The sequence below is a fragment of the Phyllostomus discolor genome, chromosome 5 (genome assembly GCF_004126475.2).
Source record: "Phyllostomus discolor isolate MPI-MPIP mPhyDis1 chromosome 5, mPhyDis1.pri.v3, whole genome shotgun sequence".
In the NCBI taxonomy this organism is placed as follows: domain Eukaryota; kingdom Metazoa; phylum Chordata; class Mammalia; order Chiroptera; family Phyllostomidae; genus Phyllostomus; species Phyllostomus discolor.
The window spans coordinates 17283571-17301959 of NC_040907.2; the positions used below are offsets into that span (position 1 = coordinate 17283571).

General features: G+C 38.6%; 1 protein-coding gene and 1 non-coding gene across 5 annotated transcripts in view; one reads left to right on the forward strand and one right to left on the reverse strand.

Annotated features, from left to right (window-relative positions):
- The window catches only part of WDTC1 (WD and tetratricopeptide repeats 1), a 65118-nt gene that overhangs the window by 18790 nt on the left and 27939 nt on the right, over positions 1 to 18389 (forward strand). The window lies entirely within an intron of this gene.
- On the reverse strand, positions 16144 to 16206 carry LOC114498279. The gene has a single exon (XR_003684716.1). It is a non-coding gene; the product is annotated as a U7 small nuclear RNA (small nuclear RNA).

An 18389-nucleotide genomic window follows, 5' to 3' on the forward strand; every position in this document is an offset into this window, starting at 1 on the left:
AACTTAGTGTTATTTGCATATTGAGTAAGAATTCTCTTTGGTTCCTTCAGGTTAGTGTTTGTATCATGTTGGTCTTAGAAAAAGACTACAAAGAAATTTATTGAATGTTAACAGTGTTATCTCAAGGGAGTAAGATTATAGGTGATTGTTATTGCTTCCTTTTCATGATAAACTTTTATCCATTATAAAACATAACTACATAAATAGTAATATGGAAAAGATAAGTAAAAATTACTTCTTAGTCCCTTCTCTGTAATACAATTACTACTAGCATTTCATATACTTTGGGGGGGGGTTTTGTTTGTTTTTTAAAGATTTCATTTATTTATTTTTAAAGGTGAAGGGAGGGAGAAAAAAAGAGAGAGAAACATTCATGTGCGTAAGATACATAGATTGGTTTCCTCTTGCATGCACCTTACTGGGTACCTGGCCTGTAACCCAGGCATGTGCCCTGACTGGGAAACGAACCATTGACTTTTTGGTTCCCAGGCCAGCACTCTATCAACTGAGCCAGGGCATATATTTTGTTTTATCTCCTGCATATTTTTACATAATTATAATCATACTTTACATTGAATTTTTTAAGTTAACATGTAATAATTATTTTTTCCATGTTATCAAGTAGTCTTCACAACTTTTACTTACCATTTTTTTCTGATTATAGAAGTAATAAATATCATAGTAAAAAATATAGAAAAAAACCCAGAAACATGTACCATCTAGAGGTAAACATTGTTAATGTGTGGTGTACTACTTCTGTGTGTTATGAAGCAGAATACTGGTTAAGAGATGGGCACTGGAGCTTCATTTAGTTTCAAGACCTGTCTTCTCCACAGCTATATAGCCATGTGCAAGTTACCCCGAGTTTCCTAATTGGTAAAATAGAGCAATAACTGAGAACTGTTGTGACGATTAAATTAGAAGATTGGAGAGAAGCACTTAACACAGTGCCTGGATCATAGCATAGTAAGCTAATTCAATAAAATAACAATTAAGATTTCTTAAATCTTCCAGCTTTTGTCCATGCTTATGTTATTTTTTTCCCTACAAATAGGGCTTATACAATTTATACAGTTTGATAAACCATTTTATACTTTTATATTATGATAGTTTTCCTATACCTCTAAAAATTATTTGAAGACATACTTTTTTATGTATTTTATTTTATTATTATTGTTTTTTATTTTTATTGTTTTAGAGAGAGGGGAAAGGAGGAAGAAATAGAGGGAGAGAAGTATCGATTGGTTACCTTTTAGTACAAGCTGGCCTGCAACCCAGGCATGTGCCCTGGCAGGGAATTGAACCAGTGAACTTTTGGTTCGCAGGCACAGCACTCAATCCACTGAACCACACCAGCCAGGGCATATTGTTATTATTTATCCTTTTTTTTAAAGTTTCTCTCCATGTTTCCTTCAGAACATAACTCAAAGTACATCCCTGCAAGTGCAGTTGGAGGAGGGATATGGAAGATTTTTACCTCGAAGGGGACATTTGGCAGCGGCCAGAAACAATTTTGGTTGTTACAAGTAGAAGGGTACTGCTGGCATGTAGTGGATAGAGGCTCGAGCTGCTGCTAAACAGCCTACAGTACACAGGTCAACAAAGAGAGTGCCACAAAGTATCATGCGCCCCAAATGCCAATAATGTGGAGGATGAGAAACCCTGCTGTGAGGGATGCCGAATAGACACTGACTCCTGGCGGCCTGGGCTGCTTCTTTCAGCTGTGCCTCCACCCAGTCCATTTTATCTTTACCTTCACTTCCTGGCTTGATAACTCAGTCCAGAAGAGACTTGGAAACTTCTGTGACTACAAAACAGGACTCCATCTAGTATTTCCCAGGGCCTGGAACTCAGAAATAAATATGTTAAGGTGAACCGTTTAGACTTGCGCTTGTCTAAAGGCCACCTTGCCCAGGACCTGTAGTAGCAGTGCATAGTATGAAGGGGAGTACCCAGGTTTAGAGGGGAAAAAAGATCTAGTTTAAATCCCAGCTTTGCCTCCTACAAGGCTTAGAGAAGTGAGAACAGTTGGAAAGAAGACTGAGAAAAAATAGCGTTGGGAGAGAATCGGGGGTTCAACCTGTTAAGTTTGGAAGCCTGTTGGATAATTTTGTGGAGATGTCAGGTAGGCAGTACTAAATGGGGGAGAGCTCTGGACTCGAGGGAGAAATCTGAAGACCTCAAATGCCCACAGAGTCTTAGAGAATAGGGTCAAAGGCCTAGCTCTAAGGCACTCCAGCTTTCAGAAGTTTATTACAAGCTAAGGAGGGGAAAAAAGCTAACTAAAGAGTAGTCAGTGAAGTAGAAAGGAAATAAAACCAGGAGAGTGTAAAGGCCAAGTAATGGAAGTATTTCGAGGAAGGAGTGTTCATTTGTACTCGGTGCTCCTGAAGGTTAAGTGAGATGGGGACAGACAGGGACTGTGGTCTTGGCTAGAGCGGTTTTATTGGAGTGTTGGGGATGGTGCTAGATTGCAGGGTAGATTGAGGAATGAATTGGAAGTGAAGAAATAGCAACAAGTGTAGACAATTTTCTTTTTTCTTTTTCTTGTTTTAGAGAGTAATGGAAATTTGTTTTTGTTTATTTATTTATGACAAATGTTTTTCCCAGATGAAAGGAATGGTAGGATGTAAGCAGTAAAAAGAGTAAACTTTAAAACGTATCTTCTCTTGCTGCTGTACATCTGCTTTTCACCTTTCTTCGGCTTACTACCTGGGCAGCTAGCTGACTTGCAGAGATATATCAGTGTTCTCTCTTGTCCTCTGTCTTCTGGTTGGCCTTAGCCAACAGGGAGTCATTTCAGGAAATGGGAGGAAGAATAACATCTTTTTTATTTCCCTAGCTTCCTCCCTTCATAGTCATTTCCACTCCAGCTTTATTGAGTTATGTAGGCAACTCTTGAACAACTGTTTGCAAAAGGAAGCAGAAAAATGGTGCAGTTGTTGACTTCCGGCCAGGATGGAAGCATAGGTAGACACACTTTGCCTCCTTGCACAACCATGAGAAGGATCACTATTAATCTGGTTGTAAAACAAAATACAACCAGAACTGCCAGAAAATCAAACTGTATGGAAGTCCAACAACCAAGGGTTTTAAAGAAGAAATATTCATCCCGATGGGTAGGAGGGACAGAGATGGGGTGCCAGGGTAGAGAGGATGCAGTGTGGCAGCAATGGCAAGACAGTGACAGTGGCTGGTGGAACAAGTGGTTTCACATTCACCTGTGGTAGATAAACACCGGGAGGGTCACTTGGGGAACGAGCCATCCCAGGCCCAGGCTAGACCATGCAGCCCAGGGTTCCAATGCTGAGAAAATAAAGCCTTATAACTTTTAGGGTAAAACCGGAGTGGGTTGGGGCAGCAAAAGAATCTTCGGTCTCTCAGAAGAGTCCATTTAAAGGACCCCCATAGCCCTAGAATGAATGCACACCCACCCATTCTGGGGTTCAGCACCAGGGCAGCAGCTAGAAGGGCACCAGTCACATATAGGAAGTGGAGAAGTGACTGGAAATGGGGAGAAAACTGAGCAAGCAGCATTGTTCCCTCTCAGACCCCTCCCCTCCACACAGAACCATCTGTCAAATATCTAAGACTCCACCCCTTACAATGTAACAGGTATGCCTTGACAGAGTCAAAGCAGCTCTACACAATACACAGAAACAAACACAGGGAGGCTGCCAAATTGAGGAGACAAAGAAATATGGCCCAAATGAAAAAACAGAACAAAATTCCAGAAAAGGAGCTAAGTGAAGTGGAGATAGCCAACCTGTCAGATGCAGTGTTAAAAATACTGGTGATAAGGATGCTTAGAGATCTCACTGAGTACGGCAAACACATAAGGGAAAAAATGAAGGCTACACTAAGTGAAATAAAGAAAAACTCACAGGGAACCAACAGTGAAGGGGAGGAAGCTGGGGTTCAGATCAATGCTTTAGAGCATAAGGAAGAAATAAATAGTCAACCAGTACAGAATGAAGAAACAAGAATTCAGAAAAATGAGGAGAGATTAAGAAGACTTGACATCTCCAAATGTGCCAACATCTGAATCATAGGGATGCTAGAAGAAGAGGAAGAGCAAGAAATTGAAAACTTATTTGAAAAAATAATGAAAGAAAACCTCCCCAATCTGACAAAGGAAATAGACATACAAATCCAAGACGCACTGAGTCCCAAACAAGTTGGACCCAAAGAAGGCAACATCAAGACACATCATAATTAAAAAGTTTAAAGAGAAAATCTTAAAAGCAGCAAGAGAAAAGGAGAGAGCTACCTACGAAGGAGTTTTCATAGGACTGTCAGCTGTTTTCTTTGCAGGTAAAGAAGGGACTGGCAAGAAGTATTCAAAGTGATGAAAAGCAAGGACCTACAACCAAGATTACTCTACCCAGCAAAGCTATCATTTGGAATTGTAGGGCAGACAGAGTGCTTCCCAGACAAGGTAAACTAAAGCAGTTCATCATCACCAAGCCCTTATTATATGAAATGTTAAAGGGACTTATTTAAGAAAAAGAAGATCAAAACTATGAGCAGTAAAATGACAACCATCAACAACTGAATCTAAACAAAAACAAAAACTAAGCAAACAAGTAGAACAGGAACAAAATCATATAAATGGAGATGACATGGAGGGTTATCGATGGGAGGGGAGAGAATGAGGGGAAAAGGTACAGGAATTAAGAAGCATAATTGGTAGGTACAAAATAGATGGGGGAATGTAAAGAATAGTATAGGAAATGGAGAAGCCAAAGAACTTCTATGCACAATCCATGGACATGGACTAAGGGGGGGATTGCTGGAGGGAAGCAAGGGGACCAGGTGCAGTGGGCAAAGAAGAAAAAAATTGAGACAACTGTAATAGCCTAATCAATAAAATAAACTATTTTTAAAAGAAAGAAATGGGGTAGTAGCTGAAGGAGTCGGTGGGATCCCCTAAAGGAGGGACTTATTAAGAATGGGAAGAAATGCTAGAGCATGTTTGTATGTTGATGAGAGAGGAAGGGATTGCTCATATAGGAAAAGAGCAGAATGAATGAAGGAACAAAGTCATGGGGAAGACTGGTAGGGATGGGATTCAGAATTTAAGCAGGGGACTTGACCTTTGATGTGAGTAAAGACATCTGTCTTTGTTACAGGGTATAGGAGGTCAGGGATCAGGAGAGAGGCAATGACTGGGATAAAAATGGAGGATCACTGACATACAGATAGTCTATAATAGCGGTTCTCAAGGTGTGGTTTGCAGACCCCTGGGGAATCCCCATGATTCTTCCAAAGACATCCATGGGCTCAAACTGCCATCACAGTAATACTAAGACATAGCATCAAACTGTCACTGAATTCTTCACGCCATGCATGTGAAGTAACAACAACAAAAAAAGAACCATTTTACTTAAAGTGTTCTTGATGTGAAGCAGAACTTAAAAGTTACTAATTTTATTAAACTTCAGCCCTTGAGTACATCTCTCTTTAATATTCTCTATTGTGGGGTAGGATGCACCCTTAAAGTCATGCTGCTGCATGTTGAACTATGATGGCTGTCTTGAGGAAAAGCACTTGTGCGGTTTTTTGAGTTGCAAGCACAACTAGCCACCTGAAAGAATAGTAGATGAAAACTATGGTTATTCAAATGTGGGTATTTGACAGACATTTTCTTAAGAACAAATTAAATGAGCTGTAACTTCCAAAAAAAAAAAAGCAACTGACTGTATTTGTTGCCAAGGATAATATTTGAGCTTTTAAGTTTATAAATATGAAAATGTGTATCTGCCACCATAAGCTTGATAGCTTCTCAGTACTTAAGAGACTTTCTTGATGAGAGCTGTGGTGATGTTAATAAATGTCAACAATACTGTATAATGAATGTTAACATTTGGAGTGAGTCACTTTTTTGTTGTTGCTTTTGTTTTTCAAATCATAGAGAAAGTTTATTTAGAAAGTCACAGAGATAGATTGAGTCATCTGGGGTGCATGTACTCAGAAAACAAGTTACAGAGGCAAAAGAAGGGCACTTGAAGCTTAGGAGAATGAGGGTAAAAGTATGCTTCTGGAAGAAGGGAAAAGGATGCAGGCTTACTCAAGAGAGAGCAAGAGCAGACCATGAGTCACTGTTTTGAAAATGACCAATGTATGATATAACAAAATCACATGCCTGAAGGACCCATACATAATGCAAAACAGACCAATGTGTTTTAATGTAGCAGGGTAACAATAGTTCATTTATGTGGTTTCAGATTCCACGTTGTAACTTGAAGAAAACATTACTGCCCTGGCTGGTGTGGCTCGGTGGATTGAGCACCAACCTGCAAAATGAAAGGTTGTGAGTTCAATTCCCAGTCAGGGCACATACCTGGGTTGTGGCCCAGATCCCCAGTTGGGGGCATGCAAGAGGTAACCAGTTGATGTTTTTCTTGGACATTCTCTCCCTCTTTTTTTCCCTCCCTTTACCTCTCTCAAATAAATACATAAATATATAAATAAAATCTAAAAAAAGAAACCATTACTGGTGGAATGGTTTTTGATATAGTATTAAAGAAAGGTATCTCCAATTTTCTGAAAAGGCTATTGAAATACCCCTCCCTATTCCAACTGCTTACCCTTGTGAGGCTGGATTTTCTTTATATACTTCAGTGAAAATAACATCTTGCAGTAGACTGAATACAAAAGTAGATATGAGAACCCAGTTATCTTACACTAAACTAGACATTAAAGAGTTTTGCAAAATGTAAAGCAATTCCAGTCTTCTTATTAAATTCTTTTTTCTTGGAAGATATAGTTACTTTTCATTTAAAATGTGTTAACTATTTTATTAGTATTTTTAAATGAAATTAATAGGAAATATTTTTAGTTTTCATTTCTAATATGGTAAATATCTATAGATATAATCCATATAAATGAAAGTTTTGGGGGAATCCTCAGTAATTTTTTAAATGGAAAGGGATTTAAAAAAATATATAAACCCTCACCCTAGGATATGCTCACTGATCCCAGAGAAGAGAGGAAAGGAGAGAGAGAGAACACCCATGTGAGAGAGAAACATCGATTGGCCGCCTCCAGCAAGGATCTTGATCAGGGATTGAGCCTGTAACCCAGGCATGTGCCCTGGCCAGGGATCAAAATTGCAACCCTCTGGTGCATGGGATGATGCTCCAACAAACTGAACCACCTGGCTAGGGCCTCGATAATTTTTAATAGTGTAAAGGGTTCTTAGACCAAAATGTTAGAGAACCACTGTCTATAGAGCCATGAAATGGGATGACTGGATAGTATTACTTGGGGAGAAAGTAGGAGGAGAGGGTCCAGAACCAAGAACCAAGGTGTTTGAACATTGAGAGATTGCCCATTTTACCTATTTCTTCTCTTCCTCAACCCACAGGAGACGAAAGAATAGGCATAGAGGTGGGAGAACTTGAGGAGAACATGGTGTGGAAACTAAGGAACAGAGAAATCTCAACTGTACTGATTTTTACGATCTTAATTCTCAAAAGGCTATTTTATTTCCCTCTTTCTTAGTTTGAGGGTGGAGAGGATGCCTGTTTGTGACTCCCTTTAAGCAGTAATAAAAATGCCATTATAAGTCTTTTAACTTCTAAGTACCCATTTTCTCACCTCTAAAATTAAATATTATATTTGTATCCTGTTTGTCTTTTAGGTTTATGAGGAGAAAGAAATAAGTTAATTTATGTAAAGTATTTAGCACAGTGCCCAGCATAATATAAAATTTATGGTATATAGCATCCAAATATTAGCTGCTATTATTCTTGTTATTTATACGCTTTTAAAGTTTTCTAAGATCCCAGTCCTCTGATGCTGATTTGATGGCGTCTGTCATTTTAAAACACTTTAGAGCCATTTTCTTACCTGTTTTATTTTCAACCCATTGTCACATGTGGACCCCATGTTGCTTAACAATGGTTGATTTTTGGCATAAGAAGAGGTGATTAATGGGGGGAAGGGGTGGGAATAGAAGAGGACAAATCAGTAGTAAATGTCCTGCCTGTTTGTGGTTATTGATCATGTTTTTTTCTTTATTATCTGGAGGAAACTTTTTTCCTAGATTTCCTAATTTACTACTATGCACGCTTTTGAAAAATGCAAAAGGAAACTTAAAGAGAACTCATGGGATATAGTATTGAATATTTAGTAGATGCTCACTAAAAACCTGTTGGTTTGATTGAATTTTTTTAAAAGGAAGTTTTTTTTTTATTTTAAGGATTTTATTTATTTACTTTTTTAAGAGAGAGGGGAAGGGAGGGAGAGAAACATCAATGTGTGAGAGAGACATCAATCGGTTGCCTGTCCCACATCTGCAACTGGGGACCTGGCCCTCAACCCAGGCATGTGCCCTGACTGGGAATTGAACCTGTGACCCTTTGTTTCTCAGGCTGGTGCTCAATCCACTGAACTACACTAGCCAGGGCTGATTGTCTTTTTTGATTTTTAATATGAGAGTTAGCTTTCTTAACTTCATCCCTATTTAATAATACTATTTCTTTACCTTCCATCTTAACAATCTCTCATGGTTTTTACTTTTTGACTTTCTAGCTTTCATTTTGAGTTACTTTAAAATTCAGAGTTTAGCCAGTCTCTGGTATCTTGTTATCTTTTCTGTATATTGGTAGAATTTGTACCCACAGAAGTGACTATTTAAAAAGCACCCATGTTAATTTGAATAACTTTATTTTTTATATATTCTTTCCATTTATTCATCTTACCAGTTACCTAAACCTCTGAAAAACTACTTTCCTGAGCTAATATTCTTTAATTTTCATACTTCTTTCCTGAGAGTTGCTGTCTTCTGTCTTTCTACCCACAAGTTTTCGTATGACCAATTTCCATTCACCTCTAATTATTTGGTTCCTAGCTCTTTCTTCCTCAGGAAGCACTAAATCAAGAAGTACAGTTGTCCCATGTGTTCTTTTCTCTTTTATTAAGAAATTGTCCTTGGCATTTTGAAGTCTTGGCAGTTTGCATATTTAAACTAAATCATGATCTAAAATTGCTGCTCATTGTACCTGAATCGGAAAGACTTTTTATCCTCTTTCTTTGACCTGGATGTTTGGATGGATGACATGACTGATACCTTGTAAAAATTTTTTCTTTAACTTGGCATCTGACTGTTATGTTAGGCCCTTTCCTTTTTCATTTACTCACTTTTAATTAGGTAAACATTCATATGGTTCTAATTTTTTAAGATTTTATTTATTTACTTTTAGAGAGAGGGGAAGGGAGGAAGAGAAACAACAATGTGTGAGAGATACATTGATTGGTTGCCTCTCACATGCCCCCAACTAGAGCCCTGGCCCACAACCTAGGCATGTGCCCTGACCAGGAATCAAACTGGCGTCCAGTGCTCAATCCACTGAGCCACATCAGCCAAGGTGGTTCTAGTTTTTTAAATATTTATTTGTTTTTTAGAGAGGGGGAAAGGAGGGAGAAAAAGAGAGAGAGAGAGAAACATCAAGGAGAGAGAGAAACATCGAACAGGGTTGTCTCTCACACACACCCCGACAGGGGATTGAACCACAAGCCAGGCATGTGCCCTGACCAGGAATCAAACTGGGGACCTTTTGCCTTTTTGGGACAATGCTCAACCAACGGAGCCACACCAGCGAGGGCCCATATGGTTCTAATTATGATGGGCTGGAGAGATCTTAGCTCAACTTCTAAAGATGAATGTAGTCTAGGTTAATACCTGAAAGATGGGTGGGAGGAGCTAGCTACATATGGGAGCAGGCGTAGAGAGGAAATTGTAGGCTGGGGAAAAAGCATCTGAATGATGCAAGAGAGAATAGAGGATATTCAGTTTGAAAAAACAGATAGCCCTGGCTGGTGTAGCTTAGTGGATTGAGCTCAGGCTTCGAACCAAAGGGTCACTGGTTCAATTCCTAGTCAGGGCACATGCCCGGGTTTCGGTCCAAGTCCCCAATGGGGGCCACATGAGAGGCAACCACACACTGATGTTTCTCTCCCTCTCTTTCCCTCCCTTCTCCCTCTCTAAAAATAAATAAATACAAATTTTAAAAATCTAAAAAAAAGGTTCTTCTTTAAAAAAACAGTACAAGTGGAAGAAGGATGACAGATGAGGTTAGTGAAGTGAGTAATGGTGGGTTGTCCACAATAAAGGATGTTGTAAGATATGGACTTTATCCTAAGGGCAATGGAGAGCCATTGAATGGTTTTTACCATGGGAGCTATGCTCACAGTTAACCTTTTTTTAAAAAAAAATTAATCTTGGCTTTAAAATGAAGATGGCCACAGCCTAAACTGGGCCAGCCTGACAATTAAGAGACCATGGCAATGATTCGGGAAGAGGTGATGGGGTCACTGGAACTAAAATAGTGGTAATTTGGATGGAAAGAAGTTATATAGATGGGAAGACTGCAAGTGAGTTGTGATTGCCTTTGGGGAGTGCGTAGAGTGCCAAGAAATCCCACAAGTGAAAGAAATAGAATGAATCACAGTGTGATCAGGACTTTAAGGTAGATTTTAAAGATCCTAGTGATGCAACCAAAAATGAAAGCAGATATCCCCCCAAAAAGTGAGGACTGCAGGCCACAGCCTGGAACTCCAGGGCATTTGGCTCCTGTCCAGTTATGACGATAAAGCGCACTGAGACAAAACAAACTAGCACGTATGACTAAAGGGTGACATGGAACACTCAGCAAAGATGTTCAAGAAATGCAGAGAAGTAATTTGATCTACATACCAGAACATCTTAGAATTAATCTTAATTAATATTACATTTCAGTCTTCTAATCTTGACCTCCCTCTGGCTCTTTTACTCAATTGCTGCCACTATATAACAGTTCTTTATATTTTCTTAATGAGTATGTTTAACTTTCTGTTTTGAAACAATTTCAAACATACAAGAGATGTGCAAGAATAATACAAAAACACTCATATGAACCTTTCCTTGAATTCATTATAGTTAACATTGCTGCATTTGCCCTTTCCCTGTCTCCACCCCTCCCCCAGCACACACACAAATGCACTTTTCTCCTGAACCATTTGAGAGTAACTTACAGACTTGAGGTCCTGTACATACTTAACTACACCAGTATGTATTTCTAAGAACAAGGTCATTCTTTTTTTTTTTAATTTAACCAGAACACATTTATCAAAATCAGGAAATTTGACACTCATACAACACTATTATTTAATACACAGTCCATATTCAAATTGTGCCCACTGTTCCAATAATATCCTCTAGATTTTGCTGATTCAGGATTCAATCCAGGATCACACATTGCATTTAGTTGTCATTTTCTTTTTAGTCTCCTTTAATCTGGAACAGCTCTCAGCCTTTGTTTTTTTTTTTTTATGACATTGACATTTCTGAAGATTGTGTTCACCGTTGTGGAGAAATGTCTCTCAGTTTGGGTTCATCTGATTATTTCCTCATGATTACTTTTAGGTAATGCATTTTGACAGAAATACTACCTAAGTCACCCTGTGTCCTCCTCAGTGCTCAGAATCAGGTGGCATATGATGTCTGTCTGTCTTGGTTAAGGTGATACCTACCAGGTTTATCCACTACAGTGTTGCCACTTTTCCCTTCACCTGTGAGGAAATACTGTTGCACTGTGCAAATATCTTGTCCTCCATCAAATTTCCACCCAATGGTTTAAATCACTCATTGATTCTTTTAAAGATTTTATTTATTTATTTTTAGAGGAGGTGGGGAGAAAGAGAGGGAAAAAAACATAGATATGAGACAGAAATATCGATTGGTTGCCTTTCATATGCTCCCCGTCTGGGGATCAAACCCACAACCCAGGCATGTGCCCTCACTGGGAATTGAACCTGCAACCTTTCACTTTGCAAGATGACACCCACCAATGAGACCACTCATTGATTATTCTTACCTGCATCAATTACTGGTATGATGTGGTATAATGGTTACAAAATGGTGATTTTCCAACTCTATGATTTCTTCATTTAGTGATTGGCAATTTGCTAGAATGAAGTGCTTTTCTCCCCACCTCTACCCTAGTGCAATCTCTGATATTTTTTATTTAGGGGGTTTTAATTCATTATCCTGATGCTCATGGGTTTGGCCCATAGCCTTTCAAGTTGGCTCCTGTGTCCTTTCTATATGTTTCTATTTCTTTTTTTTTTTTTTTTGTATATTTCTGTTTATCTTATGCACAAGGTGGTGTAGGTTCACTTTGTACACTTCCTGTCCCAGACCTGGAGTCAGTTATTTCTCCAAGGATCCCTGGTTCTTTTTAGTGGGAAATGGTATTCAGTGGGGAATGGTATCTAGATAGCTCATAGCTATTGAGGTATCATTGCGTCTGGACCCTTTTAGAGGACAGAGCTGGAAATAAATATATATTTATTTATAAAGTTCATACTGATATTGCTTATTCCACTATCAGTATGCTCAGAGTTCTTTGCCTTTCCCTATTCCATATTTGTTTTTTTTTTTTTTTTTAAGTGATATCTTCTTATTTAGTTTTAGTGAGAGGGAAATGGAGGGAGACAGAGAGGGAGAGAAACATCAATGCAGGAGAGATACATTGATCAGTTGCCTCTTACAAGCCTCTAACTAGGGACCTGGTTCAGCAACCCAGGCATGTACCCTGACCTAGAATTGAACCAGCAACCTTTTGGTTCACAGGCCAGCACTCAATCCACTGAGTCACACAAGCCAGGGCCCTATTCCATATTTGAATTTCCTTTTTCTACAGTGAGAAGGTGACAACATTGATATATTTATTATATCAATATTATAAATATTTATTATATATTCACATTGATAAATTATCCCAACAGCACTGATAGTTACTTATTTGCTCAATTTTACAAATACACAAAATAATTACAGAATTGCACAGCAATGTCACCACAAATGACAGATCTACTAACTAGAGTTCAAGATTTCCTTAAAGTTTATTTTGTCTTTAGAAGATATACGGTTGAAAAAGATATATATAGTCAAAATACTGTGTTTAAAAATTACTTGGGTTAGTTGGCATCTCCTCCCCATCTTTGTTGATTTAATTTTACCTTTTGAATGTACAAAACCCCAACTTTGTCCTAAAAGTAAAGAACTCTACAAAAAGGTCCAGAGAAGGGTTACTTTCCTTTCCCTATCCTTCACTTTGTACCTTCCACCCCCTAGAGGTGACCAACTCCATTAGTTTCTGCTTATCCATTCTGTGCTTATTCTGTTTGCAAAAATATGCAGGTACTTATATAAATTCTTATTTTCCATCCTTTGTTACACCAAAGTTGACAAAAATTATATTAAAATAGCCTTTAAACATATGGAAAAGGTATTTCACTCATAAGAGAAATGTAACTTAAAAAACTATGTTGAGATGCCATTTTTCATCTGTCAGAATGACTGAAAAATTCAAAAGCTGCTCTGGCTGGTGTGGCTCAGTGGTTGGGTGCCAGCCTGCGAATCAGGGTTGCCGGTTCAGTTCCCGGTCTAAGACACATGCCTGGGCTTTGGGCCAGGTCCCTGCTGGGGGGTGGCACACAAGAAGCGGCCATGGGTTGATGTCTCTCTCCTTCTCTTTCTCCCTCCCTTCCCCTCTGTCTAAAAATAAATAAATAAAATCTTTAAAAAATAATAAATAAATAACATAAAATCTTTTTAAAATTTCAAAAGCTTAACCACACACTGTTGATGTGTTGTGGAGAAACAGACACTCTTGCATTGCTTCTGGAAAGGCAAAATGGTGCAACTCCCACAGACGGAAATTTGGCAATATCTAACAAAACCACATATACATTTACTCTTTGGCCAGCGCTTTTACCTCTAGGTTTTACCCCGAAGATACAGCAATAATAAAATACATATGCACAAGTTTATTCATTGTGGTATTGCTGTAATCACAAACTATTAGAAACAACTCCTAAGAATCCATACATGGAAAAGTCATTGAATAAATCTTGGTTCATCTACACAATAAAGTGCTATGCGGCTGTGAAAAAAAACTCTATGAACCAATATAAGTGACTTCCAAGATATATTGGTAGGTGAATAAAGAGTGTATATATCTATCATGCCTCAATGATTCTTTGTCCTCAGGAAGTCTTATGAGCCCAGTCAACGCCTCTGTGCCCTCCTACATGCTGCCTTGTACTTCACTTCCCCTAAGTCTTCCCCTAAGACTCCGTGATTCATCGCTGCAGTCATCGTCCCGCTGCGGTCATCTGGCACAGCCCCAGCCCCAGACAACCTTTCAGCTTTCCTGTATCTTTAACCTTCCCTTTCTCTACTGATTCTTTCCCTTTCGGATGAAACATGCTCCAGCTTCTCTAATCTCAGAAAATCCTTCCTTTCTGCCAAATCCACATCTAGCTAGAGCCTTCCATTTCTCTACCCCTTCATAGCCAGACTGAGAGAATAGTCTGTACTTAGTGTTTTTACTTCCTTACTTCCCAGGACAGACATGCACTGCTTAATGACAGAGATACGTTGTAAGAAATGCGTCATTAGGTGATTCTGTTATTGTGCAACATCTTAGAGTGTGTTTACACAAACCTAGATGGTACAGCCAGCTACACACTAAGCCATATGGTATATCATGGTCATATATGTGGTTTATCATCGACTGAAACATCATTAGGTGGCACATGACTGCAATTCCTCAACCCACTTCTATTTATCTACACCACACACCACAAAAAGGGCTCCTGCCCTAAATCAGTGGACACTTCTTAGTCCTTATCTTGCTTGACCCAGAGTATTTGGTAATACTGGGCACTTCCTCAGTGAAACGTTCTTCATCTGGGTTCTGAGGTATACCCTCTCTGTTTTCCGTCCTACACCTCCAGTCAATTTCCTGACACCTTTGCATTCTCTTTGTCCACCTGGCCCTTATGCTGGTCTTCTTTATGGCTCTACCCTAGGCTTTCTTCCCACTCCACTGTGAGGAAAAGAACCTTACTTTTCAAATAAGGAGAGTAAAACCAAGCATTTCCAGGGACACATAAATGGTAGAAAATTAATACTTTTATCAGGCTGTCTGGCTCCATAGTCATATTCTTTTTACTTCAATCATGCATCTACTTTTTTAAAGGGCTTAATAAATAGTTCTTAGCTTGGTGAATATATTCTCTTGTCTTATGTATCTTCTTAATATTTTCCTTAAACAAGTTGCAAACATTAGATATCTCACCTTCACAGTCTGGCTTGATTGCCTTAGTTTATAATATAATTTGAATAAAAATTCACTGGAAACAAGTCATATCAAACTGGATTGGTTTATTTTTTAATATAGTTGGTAGACCAGGGCAGTTTCACAGTGTAACCTACTTCTAACAGATATTGCATAACCTGATTCTAACAAAGACTTGTCAAAGATTTTTTTTTTACAATATTAGTCTAGAGAAGTAAATCAGATACCAAATTTATTAAATAGTCACCCTTGAAGAAAAAGAGAGAGTGGAGATCTGACTTTGTGAGAGATTTAAAGGACTGTCGTTGAAATCAGGGATCAAATTATGGCCTGCAGGCCAAATCCAGCCTGACACATATTCCTTGGCTTCTTTTCTTTTCTTTTCTTTTCTTTTCTTTTCTTTTCTTTTCTTTTCTTTTCTTTTCTTTTCCTTTCCTTTCCTTTCCTTTCCTTTTCTTTTTTTAGATTTTTTAAAATTTATTTTTAGAAAGAGGGGAAGGAAGGAAGAGAGGGAGGAAACATTGGTGTGAGAAAGAAATATCAATTGGTTGCCTCTTGTGCATGCCCCATCCAAAGACTGAACCCATAACCCAGGCATGTGCCCTGATTGGGCATCAAAGTGGTGACCTTTTGCTTTGTGGGCTGATGCCCGGCCAACTGAGCCACACCACTCATCACTTTTGGCCTCTTTTTTAAGTTTATTTTTTTATTTTATTTAAGTGTACAATTCATTGGTTTTTATATAATATATTCATGAAGTTGTGAGACCACCACCACTATCTAATTCCAGACATTCTTATCATCCCCAAAAGAAATCCTTTACTCATATTAATAGTTACTCCCATCGCCTACTCCAACCACTAATCTGCATTTTGCTTCTGAATTTTCCTGTTCTGGACATTTCATATAAATGGAATCATACAATATGTGGCTTTTCATATTTGGCTTCTTTACTTAGCATGATGGCTTTCTTTCTTTCTTTCTTTCTTTCTTTCTTCTTTCTTCTTTCTTTCTTCTTCTGGTAAAGAGAGGAAGACCTACTAGACAAATTCAAAAAGAGCTGTAAGCACTGGGATTTTTAAAAATATTTTTATGTACTTATGTATGTATGTATGTATGTATGTATGTATTTTTGGAGAGAGGGGAAGGGAGGAAGAAAGAGAAACATTGATGTGTGAGAGAAACATTGGTTGGTTGCCTCTTGCATGCCCCCAACTGGGGACCTGACCTGCAACCCGGGCATGTGCCTTGACTGGGAATTAAACCAGCAACCTTTCGGTTTGCAGGCCAGCACTCAGTCCACTGAGCCTCACCAGCCAGGGCTGGCATAATATTTTTAAGAATCATCCATGATTTAGCACGAATGAATACTTCAGTCTTTTGCATTTGGATATCCGGTTGTCCCAGCACCATTTGTTCAAAAGACTGTTCTTTCTCCCACTGGATTGTCTCGGCAGTCTTGTTGGAGATCAATTGGTCATAAATGTAAGGACCTACTTATGGGCTCTTGACTTTATGCCATTTATCTAAATGTCTGTCCTTATGTCGGCACAATGCTGTTTTTTGTAGGAAGTTTTGAAATTGGGAATTCTGAGTCTTCCAACTTTTTCTTTCTCAGGATTGTTTTAGCTATTCTGGTCCCTTGCGTTTACACGTGAGTTTTAGGGTCAGTTTGTGAATTTCCACAGAGAAAGCAGATGGGAATTTGATAGAGATTAGGTTGAAAGTGTTGCCACCTACTTTTATAAATAAAATTGTATTGGAATACAGCCACACTCATGAATGTATTATCTATGGCTGTCTTAATGGTGCAGGAGCAGAACTGAGCAATTGTAAAGAGTCCGTGTGGCCTGCAAAGCCTAAAATATCTACTGTCTGTCTCTTTGCAGAAAAGTGCCAACCTCCACTTTAGATGATGGAGTAAATTCATGCTCTGAAGCCCCAGAGGGCAGAACTAGGGGTCATTAATTCAGTTATATGTTCAAGTAAATGCCGAGTGCCTACAATATGCCAACAATATTCTAGACTCTGGGAGATAAGTACAGCAATGAATAAGACCAGCACAATTCCTGGCCTCATAAAGCTTCTTGCTATGGCCTGTAAGACACCCTGAGGATCTGGTCTCACCTCCCTGAGCTCATTTTGCCTCGCTTAGTCTTCCCCCTTTATCACTATGCTCTAGCCACAGTGGCCTTCATTCTGTTTCTCCAGCATTCCGAACATGTTTCTACCTTGTACTTGTTCTTCCCTATGCATGGTATGCTTTTCCTAATGATATTCGTCACTTGCTTTTTCTCAGTATTCAAATTTTGTTTCAAAGATCCTTCATCAAAGTGGCTTTCCCTGACCACTGTGTCTAAAGTATATCCCAATATTATGGTTTATTTTCTTTCTGAACTCATACTGATTCACATGTTGTATGTCCTATTTACCGTGATGGCCTTAGCATATAGTAGTTGCTCAAAGAAAAGGCTGGATGAATAAACAGACTTCTCAAGGATAGATAGCAGATACAGGCTCAGTGTAAGGAAATACTCCTAAACATGAATTATGGTTATTAACTTGCTCCACTAAGGTTTTTAGGTAAAACATAGAGGTTGAAATATGTTTTAAATTGCCCCCCTTTTTTTTTTTATCACTTCTAGGATTTTTCCTTCCCCAGCAATCTCAGTTCACACCAGGCTGTACTTTAAATCTTGAATTATCACGGTGCAATGGAAAGAACAGATTTGGATTTGATTTCCAGTTCTGCTATTCAGCAAAGTGACTGAAGTGCTTTGCAAATATTGATTAATTTTCCACAACCACCCTATGAGGTGATATATGTCATCTCTGTCCTCACACACATAGAACCTAAAGCACAGAAGGGTTAAAGAACTTGCTGAGGGAAACACAGCTTGGACACACAAAACCACATTTGCTGTCCTTTATGGACAGTTTAACAGATTTTCAAGAGTAATTATGTGAAGAGGACAGGGCCTGACACATAGTAAGCTAAATTTTAGTCATTACTATTCCATGTAGTAATTCTTAGGCGCACAATACATTTGAGAAACCATTGAGGTAGATTAAAGAAGCAACAAAAGGAAAGATTTTATGGAGATGTCAGGATATTGAGATCTTTCTGGCTTTATAAGTATCAGATCTTGAAGTGAATAGAGGGCACATGAAGAATTCTCACAAGTCTTATCTGCTTTCAGGACTCTCTCCACTCTGTTTTAATAATGTACCTACATAACCTTAACACATGTAGTA